Source organism: Cricetulus griseus, unplaced genomic scaffold (assembly GCF_003668045.3).
Source record: "Cricetulus griseus strain 17A/GY unplaced genomic scaffold, alternate assembly CriGri-PICRH-1.0 unplaced_scaffold_49, whole genome shotgun sequence".
NCBI lineage: Eukaryota > Metazoa > Chordata > Mammalia > Rodentia > Cricetidae > Cricetulus > Cricetulus griseus.
Genome location: NW_023277241.1, coordinates 36,603 through 57,321, shown reverse-complemented (window position 1 = coordinate 57,321; position 20,719 = coordinate 36,603). Strand labels below are relative to the sequence as shown.

Here is a 20,719-nt window from a genome sequence, read left to right as displayed (position 1 = left end):
AAAGGTGTGTGCCACCAACGCCCGGCCATTCATGACTTTTTTTAAGGATGGCTTAGAGATGGAAAAATGTTAACAAATTGGATCTATCACCTGTCACCATAACCGACTGCTGCTTACCATCCATACAATACCAGGACTTAGAACAAATAGGACTGATATCATCTTGAGCTTTCATTTTGACCATGATTTATCTGATTTTTTTCTTTTTTTAAAAAAGAAAGATCATGTCAAGTAGGTTGTCTGAAAATAAAGTGCATGTAAATTAAATGAAAGAATATATTACTCGGGTAATAGCAATACTAATCAATTTACTGTGGTATTCTGACAACAGGCAAGAAATCGCTGAGCTCAGAGCACTGTTGTATCAAGGGTAGAATAATTTTGTTACTTTGTTTGTTGCAGGACCAACCTACAGCAGAAAAAAGATTGTTAGGTGACAGAACCTGATGTAAACACACACACACACACACACACACACACACACACACACGACACAGCTGATGTAAACACACACACACACACACACACACACACACACACACACGATTTTCTAGAGATGTATAAATGTACACAAATAGCATGCAATTGTTACTTCCATTCAACTGAGAAAAGCTGCATGTTACTGTGTATGCAAGCTAGGCACAGGCTATGAATATAGTTTAGTGGTACCAAGAATGCTTATGATGTGTGAGGTTCCATTCAGTTCCCAGCACCTAAAAAAGGGGTGGGAGGGGGAGTAATGAACCAGCCTGCCTTCATTTCAAGCTTAAAAACCATCAAATAATAAAGAAAAACTAGGCTTAAGCCTGTTTATGATTAAACCTCTGTTTCTCAAGGATTGGCCTATATCTCACCTTTAACCTAAACTGCACATGATTCCATACTGCTATTCCAGTAAACCACAATGTAGTTGTTAGTTTTACTCCTTATTCTTTTGGCTCTTTGCTCTTTGGGGCCCTGCCACCCAGCTCCCAAATAAATCACATGGAGGCTTATTCTTTCATATGATTGCTTGCCCTTAGCTTGGCTTGTTTCTTCCCAGTTTCTTATAAGTTAAATTATCCCATCTACCCTTTGCCTCTGAGCTTTTATCTTCTGTATATCTTACTTTCACTCTTACTACAAGGGTGGTTGGGTGGCTGACCACTGAAGTCTTCCTTTCCTTCTTCTTGCTTCTTGATATCCTCCCAGATTTCTCCCATTTATTCTCCCTGCCTTCCAACCCCACCTAGCCCTCTCTTTCCTAGCTATTGGACATTTAACTATTTATTAGAGCAATCAAGTGTTTTAGACACTCAATGTAACAGAGGTTCAGAGAGTGAAACACATACAATATGCAGGAATGCAAAACATCTTTCCATCATTAAACAAATATTCCACAGCATAAAATATACACATTGTAAATTAATAATCTATAACACCACAGCCATGTCTTTGTTTCACAGAGTTATAATAACCATCTTGCACACTACCTTTGTTGCAAAGGGTTGTTATAACTACCGTTTTATGATCACCTGTTGTTATAACAACCTTTTTCTGACCACCTTGTAATCATGTCTTTGTTTCAGTAGGTAATCCCACTTATTTTGCCCCCCCAACCACCCATTTGGAACGCCCCTACCTCTGAGCTCTAAAAACCCATCTTCCTTACATTAAGGGCTGACCACTTGAGTCCTACTTCAGGGTCAGGCGGCCCATGTACATAAACAAAGAGGCTTGCTTTAATAAATTACTTGCTTCCAGTAATTTGGCCATGATGATTTGGGTCAGAGGTCTTTGTCCTTGCATTTTAGGATTAACAGAAGTTAAGCATATTTTGAAGCTTTGCAAAGAATTTCTTAATCTACCATAACTTTATGTCTCATTAAATACTTTCTTCTGATGTGATATTTATCTTAAAATATTGTCTATTTATTTTTTCATCTGTCGAGAGTCATTTTAAGTGGCTTACATGGTGAAATTAAACAATTTTTAAAAAGGTAAATGGGCATTTTTGGATTTCAGGAGAAATTCTTTGCTTAATTTATGAGCAGTTATCTTCTAATATTCTTTTACAAGGTTGCTATGTTACACTTTTCAAAATGCCATCAAAAAAAGTTAAGCACTTTTTTGAAACTTTGCAAACATTGTTTTTAAAGTTGACCAAATTTAAACTGATTACAAATACCCTATTTAGTTTACCACATTGATTCATATATATTCAACAATTATCTGTATCTCTTTCTAAACCAATCTCTCATTTTATATGGAGATATTTAGTACTCTTAAAGTTTTTTTAAGACAAGGGACAGAATGCTGAGGTTGGTCCAGATCAGCCAGTTAATGTCCTTTTTATGTCAGCCACAAAAGGCCATCACTGCCTAAACACATACTAAGCCTGGGACTCAGTCATATTTTATTTAGTTGGGGGATACCTTGAAACAGAATAAGGAATTTTTTTTTTTTGGTTTTTCGAGACAGGGTTTCTCTGTGTAGCTTTGGAGCCTATCCTGGCACTCTGGAGACCAGGCTGGCCTCGAACTCACAGAGATCTGCTTGCCTCTGCCTCCAGAGTGCTGGGATTACAGGCATGCACCACCAACACCCAGCCAGAATAAGGAATTTTAGACTAAGAACTGTGATACCCTGCATATTAATAACTGGCTATCTGCTTCATTTCCCAACAAGATTGTGAGCTATGTGATTTAGATGTGCTAAGAGCTGGCATGAGATCTTTGAGCAGGTCTGCTTCTATAGCTGCTTGGTGTTAGCAAAATAACCTAATTCATACCTTTAAATTCCAAATGAAAAAGTCACTAATTTAAATTTCCTGAATTCTTCTAACATGGGCTTCCTTGATATAAGAACTCATATCTATTGTTTATTATGAGGTTTCACAACTCTAGAAATTACTTTATAACTGGAAGGGACATTAGTGCAGTCAAGAAAGGTCAGGTGTTACTGGATAAACACTTTTGTATAGTGGAGAGGATGCCTGAAATGGCCTTATTCTGTAATCATATTGGTGATTACCCTAATTGCTATCATAGAACCTTTATCCAGTAACTGATGGAAGCAGATGCAGAGATCCACAGTCAGGAACTGAGCCAAGCTGCAGGAGCCCAGTTGAAGAGAGGGAGGAGGGATTATATGAGCAAGAGGGCTCAAGATCATAATGGTCAAACCCAAAGGGACAGCTGACCTGAGCTCCTGGGAGCTCATGGACTCTAGAGACAGCTAGGGAGCCTGAATGTAACCAAGTTAGGCCCTCTGCATATGGGTGTCAGTTGGTCTGTGTGTGGGGACCCTAGCAGTGGGACCAGGATCTGTCTCAGGTGCATGAGTTGGCTTTTTGGAGCCTATTTCCTATGGTGGATGCCTCACTCAGCCTTGATGCAGTGGGGAGGAGCTTGGTCCTACCTCAATTTGATATGCCACATTTTTTTGACTCCCGTGGAAGGCCTTACCCTTTCTGAGGAGTGGTGGTGGTACTGGGGGTAAAAACTATGAGTGTGTGTGTGGGGGGGAACAGGAGGAGAGGAGGGAGAGGAACAGTATATAAACCAAGGTATGTAAAATAAATAAAACATTTAATAAAGAAACACTTTTGTATTTCTGGTATATTTAACATTTGTCTATGGATTTACCATTTCTTGTTTGTCTAATCAAGAAATGTTCCGTGTATCCTACACAGGTGAAAAGAAAAAGAGAGCACCATGTTGACCCATTTGTTTCACACTAACACAAACATTATATTCTGCAAAAGTAAAAAGGTTCATATTTCCCCCACTTCTGTCCCTCAAGGAAACACAATCTGCTCTTTTTCCATTAAATATATTTACACCTATTATGACATTCTTTAATTAGATGCACAACATATTGTAACGATAAGTCTCTACTCCATCTGCCCAAGCCCCACTGCCACATGGGCACCCAGAATAACACACAGTCTTATATTAGTTTATAAATGCTGCTTGTCCAATTCTTATATGCTAGCTCAGTTTTAATTATCATAAATCTCTATATACTATAAGATTTATCTTATAAAGGACACCTTCTGATGACGTCCTCTTCTGGGGATCACATGGTGGCTCTGTAGAGAAGACAGCAGGAGGAAGAATAAGAACAAGAGGATGATTTCCTCTTGTCCCTGCTTATATCCTGAATCTGCCTGCTATGTCACTTCCTGCCTGGATTACAATACTTCTTTTTACTATATTTCCCAGAATTCTCCTTGACTCCTAGTCTCTCCTAACTTGCTTCCTCATTAGCCAACAGTACTTTATTCAACAACCAATAAGATAAACATACACAGAAGGACCTCCCCATCACCTCCTCTTTTCTGTCTAAATAAAAAGAAGGGTTTTACTATTAATATACTAAAATATATAACAAAACAGTTATTAAGTAAAAACTATAGTTACAATATTTAGTTCATTAACATTTAGCAAGATTTAAAGAAAATATTCTATCCTCTATCCTATCTTTGTGAGTCTAAGGTCTTATATGTAGCTTATCTTTTATAATAACTAAAGAAAACGATTACCATAACCATCTGTCTTCAACTCCACCAAAGACCACAGAAGGATAATATATAAACTCTAGAATTGACAGAGACATCTCGCTACCTGTAACCTTGGGGCATCCATCTTCAGCCTATAGGCCACAGTGTGTCTGGTAGACTCTTCATGAAGTAGGAACCCCTTCAGTACTGTCTTGTTTTGCCAGTTCCGCAGTCACTTTCCTGTGAGTCCTGCATGTCCAATTTATATATCAACAAACAGTCTAGGCAGGAGCAGTTTCTTGCCCAAATGGCTAATCTTGCCATGTTGAAGGCAAACTCCATAACGAGTTTCTTCAATACCCATCCTCCTTTCTGCCACAATTGGTGTGCCAGGAGCAGTTGTCTCACTGTCAAGAAAAACACTAACCCATTTAAATGCTATATGTTATGTAGGTGTTTGAAAGGTTTGAAGGTTTCAAATATATCTCTGTATATCTAGAAAACCTAACTAAGCTAACTGTAAGTTCTGATTGTATTAATTATGCATTACATTTTAAAAGATCTGTATAAACACAATACCCAAACAAGAGGAGAGATATACATATCACAAAATTAACCTTAAATTTGTATCAATAAATGAAAATCCATACCAAGGTAAAGTATTCATATCTATACCTATTCCCTTTTTTTCCTTTAAAAAGAGATTGACTATGATCATTACCATATATAACCAACTTGATTTAAATGAAAACAAACATTTATAAACAATATTTGGGAATTTGGGCATCATTCATTCCAAACTGCTTCCTGCTGGTTGGGGGCAATGTCCATACCATGGGGATCATGATAAAACACAGAAATCCTGGCTGTAGTGGTCTATGAGTGCATCATCTCAGCTCTTTTGGATGTAGGATCAGCTGGGCCACTGCTTAAGGGGGTCTTGCTTGAACAAACCATATTAGTCTGGAAGGAATCCATAGCTTTCCATTTTCTGTGGAAACACAAGCAAAAACTCTTTTCTCAAGTAACCTGTCCTTATATTTAAATTTAGAAGTCAAAGCATTTTTAAAATATGTAAGTTGGATTAATTTAGTAGCATTGATAATCAAACATATTGTGGCAGCTTTAGCTCTTTCCTTGGCAATCAAACAATTTAAAGACAACAATGTAGTGTATAGTATCCAGACTCTGTATATTTTTCATCTTTACATGGCTTTTTCATTATATTTTTCTGGCCAAGAGATCTTTTATCTGCTAAACCGCATTGCTAAAGTTAAAGTTGCGGCTTCTTTGGTCGCCGTCTTTACAAGATGGTGGAGGTACGTTTACCACCAGACTGAGAGCTGTGCTCACTGCCTTGGTGTATGCTGCCATCAAGAAGAAGGCTGACACCTTGGAGATGTGGTTACTGCCACTGCTAGCTATGTGGGCCACGAGCTCATGACCTTGAGATTAAGAGTCTTATGCTCTACATACTGAAACAGCCGGGCCTCTAAAAAGGAGCCCTGGGTTTTTTTTTTTTTTTCAGCTTATGCTGAGTCAGGAAACCTCTCTTAAAGGAGCTGCTCAAGTCTCTGCCTGTTTCTAGCAAAACAGAGACCACCCAAGAAAATGCTGCTACCAAGAAGTCATGCTTGTCTCTGTTCTTTTGCTTCTAAAATCCCCTTTTAAAGCTTTTGTGAAGTTTTTATGTGGAAGTTTGTAATCCCACTTCTGCCACACAATTAATTTTAGACTGACACCTGCCTAATAACGCTTAAAAATCTGAAAAAGAATTTACAATTAAGAATCCTATTTGAGCAGAAGGAAAGAATATTTTACAAACTACAGTTCAACTTGCAGCAGCTAGTAATAACAGCATACATTTTCTATCTGTTTCCTGTGCAGAGACAGAAGCTGTGGGTGTAGGCAGTTTTGACAAAGTAGATGCTCCATTAGCATCAAATGATTTCCATGGCTGGTGGTCAGATTGAAGTGTAAATGGACTGGAAGGAACAGTGCTTGGGTTAGTGGATGGATGAACCACTGGTTTGATGGGGTGCTGTACTGGCATAGAGCTACTGTGAGTCTCTGCTCTTGGCAGTCTGTAGTCTTTGTCATTGTGTCTGCTTGTTTGAGACAAAATATTCTGTGGGAGCAAACGACTGGCATCACTGGAATGCTTGTCTTCCACTGTAGTTCACAGTTCACAGAAGAGATGCTGGAATGACAGAAGGGGAAGAAATACAGATGCTGTTAGAATCCTGTGCCATGAACATCAGCTAATTGAGCAACATAACTGTAATTATGGTCCTTTTCATAAAACTACAATGCCAGTTCCTGTCTGCAGGGTTACCACTCACATATAAATAGCATTGCTCCAAGAGTTTTTAAAACTATAAATATTAATCTATACTCAGATTCAAGAGGACAGCTAGTTTAAAAGATTCTTTGAAATTAAATTGTATTTTTAAAAAAATCAGAACTTTCTAAAATATAGTTATAACATTTTACTAAAAAACCTTAATATTTTACCAGGGCATGGTGGCACATGCCTTTATGCCTATCACTCTACAGGCAAAGACATGTAGATCTCTGGCAATTCCAGACCAGCCTGGTGTGCATAGCAAGAGCCAGGGCTGTTACACAGATAAAGCAGGAAACTCGAAAGGGATGATGAGGGATGTGGGGATATGAAGAAGACATGTATAGAACACAGATAGTGTAAAAGAAAAAGACGCTAAAGTCATTTGAAAATGTCATATTGAAACCTAATATAGTAGATGCTCTCACTATTATCTACACACACACACACACACACACACACACACACACACACACACACAGTTTTAATTTACACAGTATTTCCCCTCCAAACCATAGCCTATCAAAAAACCTAGTAACAAATATAGGTTACCATTTTTTTTGAGCTGTTTTTCAGGTCTGTCCACAGACATCCCCCTTACTTGCTCTCCAGACATTATTAGTAAGACATCCTATTGCTGAAGACAACACACTCTTTAGTCACAGCCCATGGAGAAATACAGCTGGCACCAACATACACCCTTTTTACATACTGGCTAGCTTTCCTGAAGCTAGAGGATTCATTTTATGCCAAAGGAAAAGAAATGTCAATCCTTTACCAACACGACCTTTGGATGCTACAATAATGCCCACCTTTGCAAGACAAATCCAACTGTACACTGGTGACATAAATATTAGAGTAACTAGAGTAACTAGAGTAAATATTATTAGAGTAACTAACTACTTTCTGAATTGATAAAAGTCCTACTCATAGGACAGAACTCACACCTGACACTTTTAACTTGGAATGCATCCCCATGAAGGGAAAAACAAGCAAATAAACAAACAAAATCTGCCTAGGTCATAGGCTCCCTGGGAGAACCTATTAGTATTACTTTGCTAAGTTCACACAGTATTAAACTGTCACCTCAATTTATGTTTCTACACATAGATAAGTGCAGTTCTCAACTATCATCAGAAACCTATAACTGCAGACAATAAGAGACTGAGAAGTAGCCACCTCTAAATGGTTAACATTCATTACAGACCACTTGTCCCATAGGTTCTTGGGTGATCTTGGAACAAAGGGCAGAAGCACCACAAGAGCCAGAGGGAGGAGGTGTCTACAGTGAAGCAGTATTTGACAGAGTTGATAGCAGGAGTACACTACTGCACACAGGACCCCTGAGTGGCTCAGAATGCATGCACACCAAGATAAAACCAGGCAAAATCCCAATCCCAACATCAATGGGGAAGAACTCTCAAAGCTCCACCCCCTAATTCAGGAGCTTATGGCAAATTATGGGTGCAGAGCAAAGGAAATTACTCTTTAGAAATACAGGCTCGAAAAGGGTTTCCATGGTCCCTCCAGGAGATAGGTGGTCCTATCCCATGGAATTACAAGTCAACACTAAGTGAACTCGGGGTCTAAAAGCAGCCATCAAGCTGGAGAAGAGGAGGGGGGAAGAATCAGAGACACCAAAGAGAAGGAAGTAAAGGCTGGATTTGATCAAGGTACATTATATTTGTGTATGAAACCCTCAAATAGTAAATGGGGACTAATGTAGGCCTAACCAACAAAATCTTAAGTATCTGTGAATCAATGATCCTAGTTTCTCAACAAGAGTTTGGTCAATTATGAGCCTAGGTAGAAGAAAAGCAACTGCAACATAATATATCACCCTAGCACCTATAAAGTAAATGAATGCTTCTTAAACCTAGTAGACAGTTTTTTTTAAATGCTACACAGGAAAGGTGACAGTGGGCTGATCTTCAGAGGTAAGCATCATTACAACATAAGGATTCAACACAGGGGTGGAAAATGACAAACACATGACACTAAGATTATTGACACCATTTCTTGCAATATTTATTATTCCTTCTAAAAGAAAACATTTCAGAGCCTCTAACATTTGCTCAAAAATAACTTAATTCCTTTATCACTAAGGACAGGTCTGACTACTGACATCAGTGAACTCAATAGAAATTCTGTGAAATAGAAGGCAACTTGGTTTACTGTGTTTCGTGTGAAAAATCATATGTGAGTACAGAGACATCGACTCTCCAAGACTTTTTAACACTGAGCCATTGCTGAATGAGGACATGTTTTATACTTTCAATTAGTTTACTGTAAAGACCATTTATTGTAAAGCGCATGTAAGAGCTAAAGTTTGCCCATGGAGTACAGGCATTCTCAGTTTTCCTGATTCAAAGGGACTTTCAGTTAACAGTCATTTCAGGAAAAAAATCCCAACACAATGAACCACTAGTTTAAATTAGAATAATGTTTCTCAAGAATGAAGAGTATAGAACACAATGTGTCAGCATTGTGTCATAATGTGTCAGCATTTTTTAGGGATGGAAAAAATACAATAACAAAAACCAAAAGCCTATAGTGTAGTATATAAAGCACACATGTAAATCAAAAATCACTATAAGGCACTAAAATAGTGGCTGGGTATATAGCTCACCGAGCAACCATCAATAAGTACAATAGTTGCTGCAGTGGTGCACACTTATAATCCCAACACTCCTTGAGACATGGAAGAAGGATCACAAGTTCAAGGATTCACAGTGAGGTCTAGGTCAGCCTGGGCCAACTGACAAACTAAACAAACTAAAAACAGCTATGATGTGAAATAGATTCAGGATCAAAACAGGTTCCCTAAAATAGGGGTAAAAACTGAGGGACTGGAGTAACGGCTCAGCAATTAAGAGCAGTGGCTGCTTTTCTGGGTGATGTGGCATAGCAGTCACAGAGCAGCTCATGACAGTCTTTAATTCAGTTGCTGCAAATTCTGCATCCTCTTCTGGCCTCCACAGATGCCAGTAATGCAAGTGGTACACAGACATAGGAAAATTTTAAAAATAGCTACTATCTTCCAGCCAGAAATTTGCCAAGAAAAAAGTGGGACAGTTTGGACTATCAACTTAAAGGGGCAACAGTATAAACAGGACTGCATACATGGTTTTACTTGGTTGAATTAGAGACAAGGACACTCTTGGATTCCAGCTATGCTCAATCTCTTGCTGACTTCATTCTTAACCCAGGTCCCCTACATTCACAGCAAACACCATGCTGATCCTAAAGGCCATGCTGGCTGTGCAGGTTTGGTGCTGTGATAATGTGAAGCACTGAGTGTCCCTACAAGAAGCAGAACTTGTTCTCAGTGGCCCAAAAGAACATAGTCTGGGATGTCAGGAAAACTCTATTCCTTAATTTGTATTAGTCTAGAGCTTCCTAGCACATTGTTACTGTTGTAGAAAAGTAACTTAACATAAACACACAGGTCTAAGACTTACATAGAACTAAAAATGTATCCTGTATTTAAAAAATCTGAACTCAAGAATCCAAATTTCCAACTGAAGAGCAGGAAACATCCATCCCAGTGATCCTAGTGATTATCTACTTGTAAGCAAGAGCTACATTTGATAGCAGCTGTCACATCTGTGCAACACACAATCATTAATTTGGTTGTATATCAGGGGAGAAAATAAGTTGAAGATGAATAATATTTTACTGGGCACAAACCTGTAATCACTGTTCTTGGAAGACAGAAGGATTACCCTAAATATGACATCAGCCTGGTCTACATGATGAATTCCAGGAAAGCCACCCAGCAAAATTGGCTCAAAAAAGATCAATTGTGCAGCTTGGTCTAGTTCGGGACTCCTAACAGTGGGATCAGGGCTTGTCCCTAAGGCTTTGGCTGGTTTTTGGGTACCTATTCCTCATACTGGTTTGCCTTGCCTGGCCTTAATATGAGGGGAGGTGCTTAGTTCAAGTGCAACTTGATAAAAGCCATGTTTTGTTGATACCCCTGGGAGGCCTGCCCCTTTCTGAAAAGAAATGAAAGACAAGTGTACTGGGCAGGGGGGTAGCAGCAGGGTTGGGCAGAGAGGAGCTTAGGGAAGGAAATTGGAGGAGAGGAGTGTGAGAAAACTGCAGTAGGGTTGTAAAATAAATAAATTTTAAAAATGATCAAGACAAGGCCATCCTCAGGTGAATATGGGACTCAAGACCACCCTGGCCTATAAAAAAAACAGGTGTCAAGTAAGTCTGGCCCCCAATTTTTAGCCCATGTATATTATTTTACTTTGTCACAGCACAGCTAACACTAATTAGCATTTAGTAGTCATATAAAAAGGATCTCAGACAGATGTGGTGGCAAATGCTTTAATGCTAGGACTCTGGAACAGGCAAGAGGCTCTCTGAGTTTGAATCCCACCTGCTCTACTCAGCAACTTCCAGGCTAGCCAAAGATACAAATTGAGACTTAAAGAACCTAAACCTGTATTCCCAGCGCTTGGGAAGCAGAGGCAGGATGATCTGTCTATGAGTTCAAGGCCAGCCAAAGTATATGTATAGCAAGTTCCAGGATATCCAGGGCTACATAGAGAGAACCTTACCAAATACCAATCCAAATCAAAACAAAAAAGATGTCTTTTTGCATTGCATTGAAATATTGAAGTCTCTTACTTAAATGTAAGGGTTTTTACAAAAAGGCACAGCCTTTCTATATATTGATAAAGACATACAAATATTCTTATAAACCGTAAGTAGTAAATGCAAAATATTTTATACATCCCTTCCCCATAGTATCTGAAATATTCCAAGTATCATACTTTGCAAATATTTACTTTATAGCTAGAAGAACTATCTAGTTCTATGAGACCAGAACTTTTCTAAACAGGCTGTTATGTCATACAAACTAAGAATAAAAATTAAACAATAAATGTTGTCTTATGTAAACTAGTTCACCATACATAGCCTAGGTATACTTTAAATATTAATACTGTTTTTGAATATTTATTTGTGGTGTATGTGTGTGTGTGTATGTTTGATGTGTTAGTCCAGGTATATGCTACACCTGAAGTGCAATGGTCAACAGACAGCTTTCAGGACTTGGTTCTCTCTACCATGATCCCCAGTGCTTTGATCTGATGAGTTGTCTCAATGTCTCACAAATACATGTAAATCAATTTTATAAAGTAACAGCTGGCACCTGAAGTGACTATAAATATGCTGACTTGTGTGATTGGTTTTCAAATATATAAGAACCCAGGTTTACTACTGAATCATCCTAGCCATCTAAAATAATATTACCTAAAGCAACAGTGGCTACAATTACCCAAATTCAGTACACCCAGTGGTCTATGCAGTTGATTACACCAGTAAAAAATTTCTCTAGTACCAGACATTGGCTAGATGCCTTTGCCACAGGACAGTTATTTGGCTATTTAAGATGCATTTAAAACTCATATTCATCCACTAGTACAGGAAGGTGACAGGGGAGTCCCTAAAGTTTTAAAAATACAGAATACACATTCTAGCAAATAATCACTCTAATGTGAAGATTCCTCATGATACCAAGTTGAGAGTTGGAAACTCTCTAGAGCTGCAGATTACAAATACCAATATTAAACCGTTTTATTTAAATTCCATTTTCTAGACTCCATCACCTAACTGCTATGATTCAGAGTAATTCGGATGTTATAGAATAAGCTGTAGCAAGTTCTTCTTATATTCCTGACAAGCAGTCAAATTTGGTTACCATTGCTCCACACTTGTTGAGTTTTATATTAAATCCCGCCCCCAATTTGGAAATGGCACAATGGATATGAACAAATGCCCTCAGACTCGGCAGCCTGTTACATAGGTCTTCTTTACTGAACTATCTCTTTCCTTTCTAACTGTAGAAGAAGCAATATGTAGTTGGCAGCTTTTCACTGCCTCTCCCATTCCTAATGGACCAGTTTTTCTCCTGCCTGTTCATAATCACAGCCGCTTATGTAATAATCACTCAAGGATATTATTAAATATAATTGTGTGACTGATTGCTCATGCTTACTACTGGCTAGCCCTCTCTTAAAAATTAAACAGTTTCTACTAATCTGTGTATTGCCCATGACTGTGGCTTACTGGTAAACTTCTGGCATCTTGCTTCCAGGAAGACTACATGGTATCTCCTCAACTCCACCTTCTTTCTCTTCATAACTGTGTTTGGATTTCCTGCCTAACTATATTCTGCCTGGCCATCGGTCAAAACATCTTTATTCATCAATCAATAAAAGCAACATATAGTTCCAACATACAGAAGGATATCCCAAATTTGGGTGACTGTCCAGATAGCCGGTTGTTTTGTCGTTTCTTGTATCTCTTGGAAGTCGTTTGCTTGCACTCCTGCTTAACCAGGTAATATTATTTCCCTTCTCTATTCTTTGATGGGGTGGAAGACTAGATGGTTACAGTTACAATCCTTTTATATCTTAACTAAGAGCATATCAGGTACAAGATGCAGACTCTTCAGGATAGGACAGCTATCAGAGTAATCTCTGTAATTTGCCATTCACCTATGATGTGGACATTAAGTATGCGTTCCTTACTTGGTGATGTTCTTTTTGGTTCTTGAAGGATGATCAGCATGTTGCACTGCTGTTCCCTAAAATCTCTAATTTCTCCTTGTACAACTTCTATTCCATGTCCATGAAAAGCTGCTTAAGTAAATGCCTGTGCACCAAATGGAGTTGTCAGGCCTGCTGGAAGGTGCAGCTTTCTAGGACCTCTAGGTCCTTTCTGTCCCCTTTCCTTCCCTTCACCACATGGCTTGGCTGCTGCAACTTGAAACTCATAGTTTCTCCTGTCTGCTGTCTGTATGAGGTGAGGTAAAGAGGGGAGCAAAGACTACCAGGCACTGGATTGATGGTGTGTGGAAGCCCCGGGCCAGAGCTGTTGACAGCCCTGTGCTTCCCCATGGGGATCCCACATAATACACTTTCCAGATTCCTAGGCCTCTGGCCAGCCACACACTTCTGTGTATTCAGCTCCCCCTTCATGAGGAAGGTGCTGAGGGGAGAGTAGAAAGTGAGGGTCCATGTGTGTGCTTGCCTGTTTATTTTCTGTCTCAATGAATGTGTTAGACATATGTGACTCTCAGAAGGATCCAGGCAGAGGAAGACAGTCTAATGAGCTCCTTCCACCAAGACTCCTTTGTCCCCTTCGAGATGGGTCATTAAAACTGGTCAAGGGCAAGGCAAGAATAAAAGGGTGAAATATCTTCAAGGTGACAGCTGTGAGTAGGGTTATATGTGTGCTGCAAAAATTCTGATGAAGAAATCTATTCCAGTGTCAAGCTCCCTGATATGAACAATAATTCTTTTGAGTCTTGGCCATTGCCTCTATTTAGAAACCTAATATTCCTGATAATGCTTCCTTTCAGAGTTCCAGAAGTTCCTTCCTGCAGCTTGGGGAAACCCTCCAAGCTACAGGACTTGGCTATGTTCGTATAGTTTAACCTTTCCTGACATTTCCTCCTGGAGGAATTCCTTTCTTTTCCCCCAGTTTCTGTAAATAAAAGCTCCAGTTGGAGCTGGAGATATGGCTCAGTCATTAAGTGTTGTTCTTTGCTGCAACTTCAGGCCACTTACTGCACAAGTGTGAAAAACTGAAATCAGATCCCCAACACTCATGGAAAGTCAGTTATGAGGACAGGTGTCTATAACCAGTGCTGGGAGATGTGTGAAGATGGCAGAGACAGATGCATCCCTGGAGTACATTTGCCAACCAACCTAGATGAACCGATGGGCTCCAGGTTCTGTGAGAAAACCCGTCTCCACAAAACAAGGAGAAAAGCTATTAAGCAAGACACATACACTCATGTGTGTGCCTGCACATAGATCTACATAATCTCACATGAACACACATACACATAGCAAAGGGAGCTAACATGTGGAAAAACTGAAAAGCAGTTGAAGGAGTGGAGTTATGAAGAACTCACTCTCTTTGTACTCAAAGATCATTTGAAGGTGTTTGTTTAAGCAGTAATACAAACATAATCAAAACCCTTTTTAAAAATACATACATCTAAATAAGAAACCACAAACCATGGTTTTCTACTTCAAGGAGTCTGACCTAGCTCATGCTTATTTCTTACCCTTTCTTGGATGCTCTAATGGAGACAACAATTGTGATGCACTCATAATGACAAAGACAACAAGAGAGAAGGGTTCTGTGGAAATATGGAAAGCAGATGAGAACATAGAGCTGCTCCACACAGCCCCAAGACACTGAAGTGGCAACAAGAGAGATGGAGACTGATCTCAGCTTGTTGTCCAACAGAACTCAGAGAGTGCCGCAGACCACTCAGGGAGAGAACCACACTGCGGGAGAATCAGGGTCTTGGTACTCAGGTTGGGATGGATTTGGCTTGACAGACAGACACAAACACAAGAAAGGTTTGATGTTGCTGCAAAAATCTTTACGTCATCACCGTTACTTATACAAGCAATGCAGGAACTTCACTTTTGGCTTGAGTACAGAAAATGTGTATCATAGATATTATTACCTCTAAGTAAGCGTTAAACTGAAAGTAGAAAACAGGAGGCAGCTTTAGTGAGAATTATCTCGGCCCCAGACAGTGGTTAAGTTGCTGAGCTGGCTGTGATTCTGAAAATATGATCTTGCTGAACTTCAAGATTCTTTAGGTCAGAGAGTCATCTGAGGCAAGCAACCTGCATGCTGGACCCAGTTTGGTGGTGGCGGTGGGTTCCGAACACTGATCACCCAGAGTGGCCTGGCCTCCATCTGCCAGCCAAGTTAGGCCAGGAACTGTTTCCGGTTCTGGTTCGTCATCGCTGCTCAGAGTCTTCTGACACAAGTGAGGATACAGAGTTCAGCAGTGGGATCCAACAGCCAGAGGCTCGGTGACAGCTCTGCCTCCAACTGTCTGCCTGGCGGGACCCAGCACTCCGGGACATTGCCAACATCTGGGTAACAGTGACACCTCCATCCACAAGAAGAGGACCGACATCAGAGTATTGGATCTGTTTGCATCTACCAGAAGGCAACCATGGTCCCACACCTACCAGGTGAACAAGAAACACTTGCTATATCCACCAGAAGAAAGGATGAGAAGAGGACAAGGTAAAAGCACATCCAACAACAGAAAACCCAATATGACACCACTGGAGACTAGGAACCATACACCAGTAAGACCTCAACATCACGATCCAGATGAACCAGAAGAGATTGACCTTAAAAACATCTTCAGGAAAATGACAGAGGATCTCAAAGAGGACATGAGAAAATCCCATAAAGAAATTGAAGACAAAACAAACCAAAAAATACAAGAAACAGTTCAAGACATAAAAACTGAAATAGAGACAATAAAGAAAGCACTTTATTGAGGCAATGCTGGAAATAGAAAAGCTGGGTAAAAGATCAGGAACTACATATGTAAGCATAACCAACAGAATACATGAGATGGAAGAGAGAATCTCAGGAGTTAAAGACACACTAGTGGAAATAGATTCATCAACCAAAGAAAATCTTAAGTCCAACAAATCCCTATCATAAAATATCCAGGAAATATGGGATACCGTGAAAAGACCAAACCTAAGAATGATAGGTATAGAAGAAGTTGAAGAAATCCAACTCAAAGGCACAGAAAACATACTCAACAAAATCATAGAAGAAAACTTTCCCAACCTAAAGAAAGACATGCCAATGAAAATACAAGAAGCCTACAGAACACCAAATAGACTGAACCAAAAAAAAAGGTTACCTCGCCACATAATTATCAAAACACCAAGCATACACAACAAAGAGAAAATATTAAGAGCAGCAAAGGAAAAAGGTCAAGTAACCTATAAAGGCAAACCTATTAGAATCACACCTGACTTTCCCTCAGAAACTCTGAAAGCCAGAAGGTCCTACATTGATATTCTACCTATACTAAGAGACCATGGATGCCAGCCCAGACTACTATACCTAGCAAAGCTTTCCATCATTATAGATGGAGAAAGCAAGATATTCATGATAAAACCAGATTCAAACAATACATATCCACCAATCCAGCCCTACAGAAAGTACTGGAAGGTAAACTGCAACCCAAGGAAGTTAACTACAACCAGAAAAACATAGGCAATAGATAATCCCAATTTACCAACAGTCAAAAGAAAATGTGATAGAATCCCACACATAATCTTGCCACCATCACCAAATCAAAAACAAACAAGAATGAACAATAATCAATGGTCATTAATATCCATCAACATAAATGGTCTTAACTACCCTATAAAAAGACACAGATTAGCAGAATGGATAAGAAGACAGAACCCTTTCTTCTGCTGCATACACGAAACTCACCTCAACATCAAAGACAGACGGTACCTAAGAATTAAAGGTTCAGGAAAGATCTTCCAATCAAATGGACCCAAGAAACAAGCGGGGTAGCAATCCTAGTATCCAACAAATTGGACTTTAAAGTAAAATCAGTCAAAAGAGATGAAGAAGGTCATTTCCTACTCATCACAGGAGAAATCCATCAGGATGAAGTCTCAATTCTGAACATTTATGCCCCAAATACAAAGGCATCCACATTTGTAAAAGAAGAAAAAAAGTTTACTAAAACTCAAATCACACATAAAACCGCACACACTTATAGTGGGAGATTTCAACACCCCACTCTCACCATTGGACAGGAACACCAGACAGAAACTTAACAAAGAAACAAAAGAACTAATAGAAGTTATGGCGCAATTGGACTTAACAAATATCTATAGAACATTCCACCCAAATACAAAACAATTTAACTTCTTCTCAGCGCCACATGGTACCTTCTCTAAAATCGACCACATACTTGGCAACATAGCTAACCTCAACAAGTACAAAAAAATTGAAAAAAAAAACCTGTGTCTTATCAGACCACCATGCTTTAAAATTAGAATTCAACAACAATAAGAAGTACAGAAAACCTAAAAACTCAAGGAAATTAGTAACACCCAATTGCTCAATTCATGGGTCCAGGAAGAAATAAAAAAAGAAATTAAAGATTTCCTAGAATTCAATGAGAATGCAGACACAACATATCCAAACCTATGGGATACTCTGAAAGCAGTGCTAAGAGGAAAGTTCATAGCGCTAAATGCACACATGAAGAAACAGGAGAATAATCACACTAGAGAATTAACAGCACAACTGAAAGCTTTAGAAAACAAAGAAGCCAATACACCCTAGTGGAGCAGATATGAGGAAACAATCAAATTGAGGGCTGAAATCAATAAAATAGAAACTAGGAGAACAAAGAATCAATATAACAAAAAGTTGGTTCTTTGAGAAAATCAACAAGATAGACAAACCTTTATCCATACTTACCAAACAACAAAGAGTGAACATTAATTAATTCAATTAATAAATTAATAAAATTAATAAAATCAGGAATGAAAAGGGGGTCATAACAACAGACACAGAGGAAATCCAGAGAATCATCAGGTCATACTTTGAAAACCTATATTCCTCAAAATTTGAAAATCTAAAGAAAATGGTCAGTTTTCTGGACAGATTTCACTTTCCAAAATTAAATCAAGAACAGATAGGCAACTTAAATAGACCTATAACCTCTAATAAAATTGAAGCAGCCATTAGAAGTCTCCCAACCAAAAACATCCCAGGGCCAGATGGCTTCAGTGCAGAATTCTACCAGAAATTCAATGTACAGCTAATACCAATTCTCCTCAAAGTATTCCACACAATAGAAGCAGAGGGTCATTACCAAACTCTTTTTATGAGGCCACAATATCCTTGTTACCCAAGCCACACAAAGACACAACTAAGAAAGAGAACTACAGACCAATATCCCTCATGAACATTGACGCAAAAATTCTCAATAAAATATTGGCAAATCAAATCCAAGAACACATCAGAGAAATCATCCATCCCGATCAAGTAGGCTTCATCCCAGGCATGCAAGGATGGCTCAACATAGGAAAATCCATCAATGTAATCCACCATATAAACAAGCTGAAAAAGAAAAACCACATGATCATCTCACTAGAGGCTGAACAAGCCTTTGACAAAATACAACATTCCTTCATGATAAAGGTCCAGGAGAAATCAGTGATACCAGCAACATACCTCAACATAATAAAAGCAATATAGAGCAAGCCAACAGCCAACAGCCAACAGCCAACATCAAATTAAATGGAGAGAAACTCAATGTAATTCCTCTAAAATCTGGAACAAGACAAGGCTGTCCATTCTTTCCATACCTCTTTAATATTGTTCTTGAAGTTCTGGCTAGAGCAATAAGACAACAAAAGGAAATCAAGGGAATACAAATCAGAAAGGAAGAAGTCAAACTCTCACTATTTGCAGATGATATGATAGTCTACATAAGTGACCTGAAAAACTCAACCAGGGAACTCCTACAGCTGATAAACACCTTCAGCAAAGTGGCAGGATACAAGATTAACTCAAAAAAATCTGTATAGTAGGCCTACTATATACGGATGACACATTGGTGGAGAAAGAAATCAGAGAATCATCACCCTTTAAAATTGCCACAAACAACATAAAATACCTTGGAGTATCACTAACCAAAAAAGTGAAAGACCTGTACCGTAAGAATTTTGAGTCACTAAAGAAAGGAATTAAAGAAGATACCCGAAAATGGAAAGATCTCCCATGCTCTTGGATAGGTAGGATCAACATGGTAAAAATGGCAATCTTGCCAAAAGCAATCTACAGATTCAATGCAATCCCCATCAAAATCCCAACACAATTCTTCACAGACCTTGAAAGAACAATTCTCAACTTTATATGGAGAAACAAAAGACCCAGGATAGCCAAAACATCCCTCTACAATAAAGGAACTTCTGGAGGCATCACCATCCCTGACTTCAAGCTCTATTACAGAGCTATAGTCCTGAAAACAGCTTGCTATTGGCCCAAAAATAGACTGGTAGACCAAGGGAATAGAGTTGAAAACCCTGATATTACCTCACACACCTATGAACACCTGATTTTTGACCAACAATCCAAATTTATACAATGGAACAAAGAGAACATCTTCAACAAATGGTGCTGGCATAACTGGTTGCAGACATGTAGAAGACTGCAGTTAGACCCAACCTATCGCCTTGCACAAAACTTAAGTCAAAATCATCAAAGATCTCAACATAAATCCAGCTACACTATACGTATTAGAAGACAAAGTGGGAAATACCCTTGAATTAATCAGTACAGGAGACTGCTTCCTGAACATTACACTAGTAGCACAGACACTGAGGTCAACAATTGATAATGGGACCTCCTGAAACTGAGAAGCTTCTGTAAGGCATCGAAGACAGTCAGCAAGACAAAACAGCAGCCCACAGACTGGGAAAAGATATTCTTCAACCCCATATCTGACAGAGGGCTGATCTCCAAAATATACAAAGAACTCAAGAAGCTAGTCCCCCAAACACCAAACAACCCAATTAAAAAGTGGGGCACAGAACTAAATAGACAATTCTCAATAGAGGAATCAAAAATGGCTGAAAGACACATGAGAAAGTGTTCAACATCCTTAGCCATCAGGGAAATGCAAATCAAAACAACTCTGAGATACCATCTTACTCCTGTCAGAATGGCTAAAATCAAAAATACCAATGACAGTTTATGCTGGAGAGGATGCGGAGAAAGAGGAACACTCTTCCACTGCTGGTGGGAGTGCCAACTTGTACAGCCACTGTGGAAATCAGTATGGCGACTCCTCAAGAAAATGGGGATGAATCTACCACAAGATCCAGCAATTCCACTCCTAGGCATATATCCAAAAGAAGCATATTCATATAACAAGGACATATATTCCACCATGTTCATAGCAGCATTATTTGTAATAGCCAGAAACTGGAAGCGGCCTAGATGCCCCTCAACCAAAGAATGGATAGAGAAATTGTGGTACATTTACACAA

The 20,719-nt window shown here is 39.1% G+C and overlaps 1 protein-coding gene across 1 annotated transcript in view; it reads left to right on the top strand.

Annotated features, from left to right (window-relative positions):
• The window catches only part of LOC113839063 (POTE ankyrin domain family member A-like), a gene marked incomplete at its 3' end in the record, with an annotated part of 94,446 nt that overhangs the window by 38,298 nt on the left and 35,429 nt on the right, over positions 1-20,719 (top strand).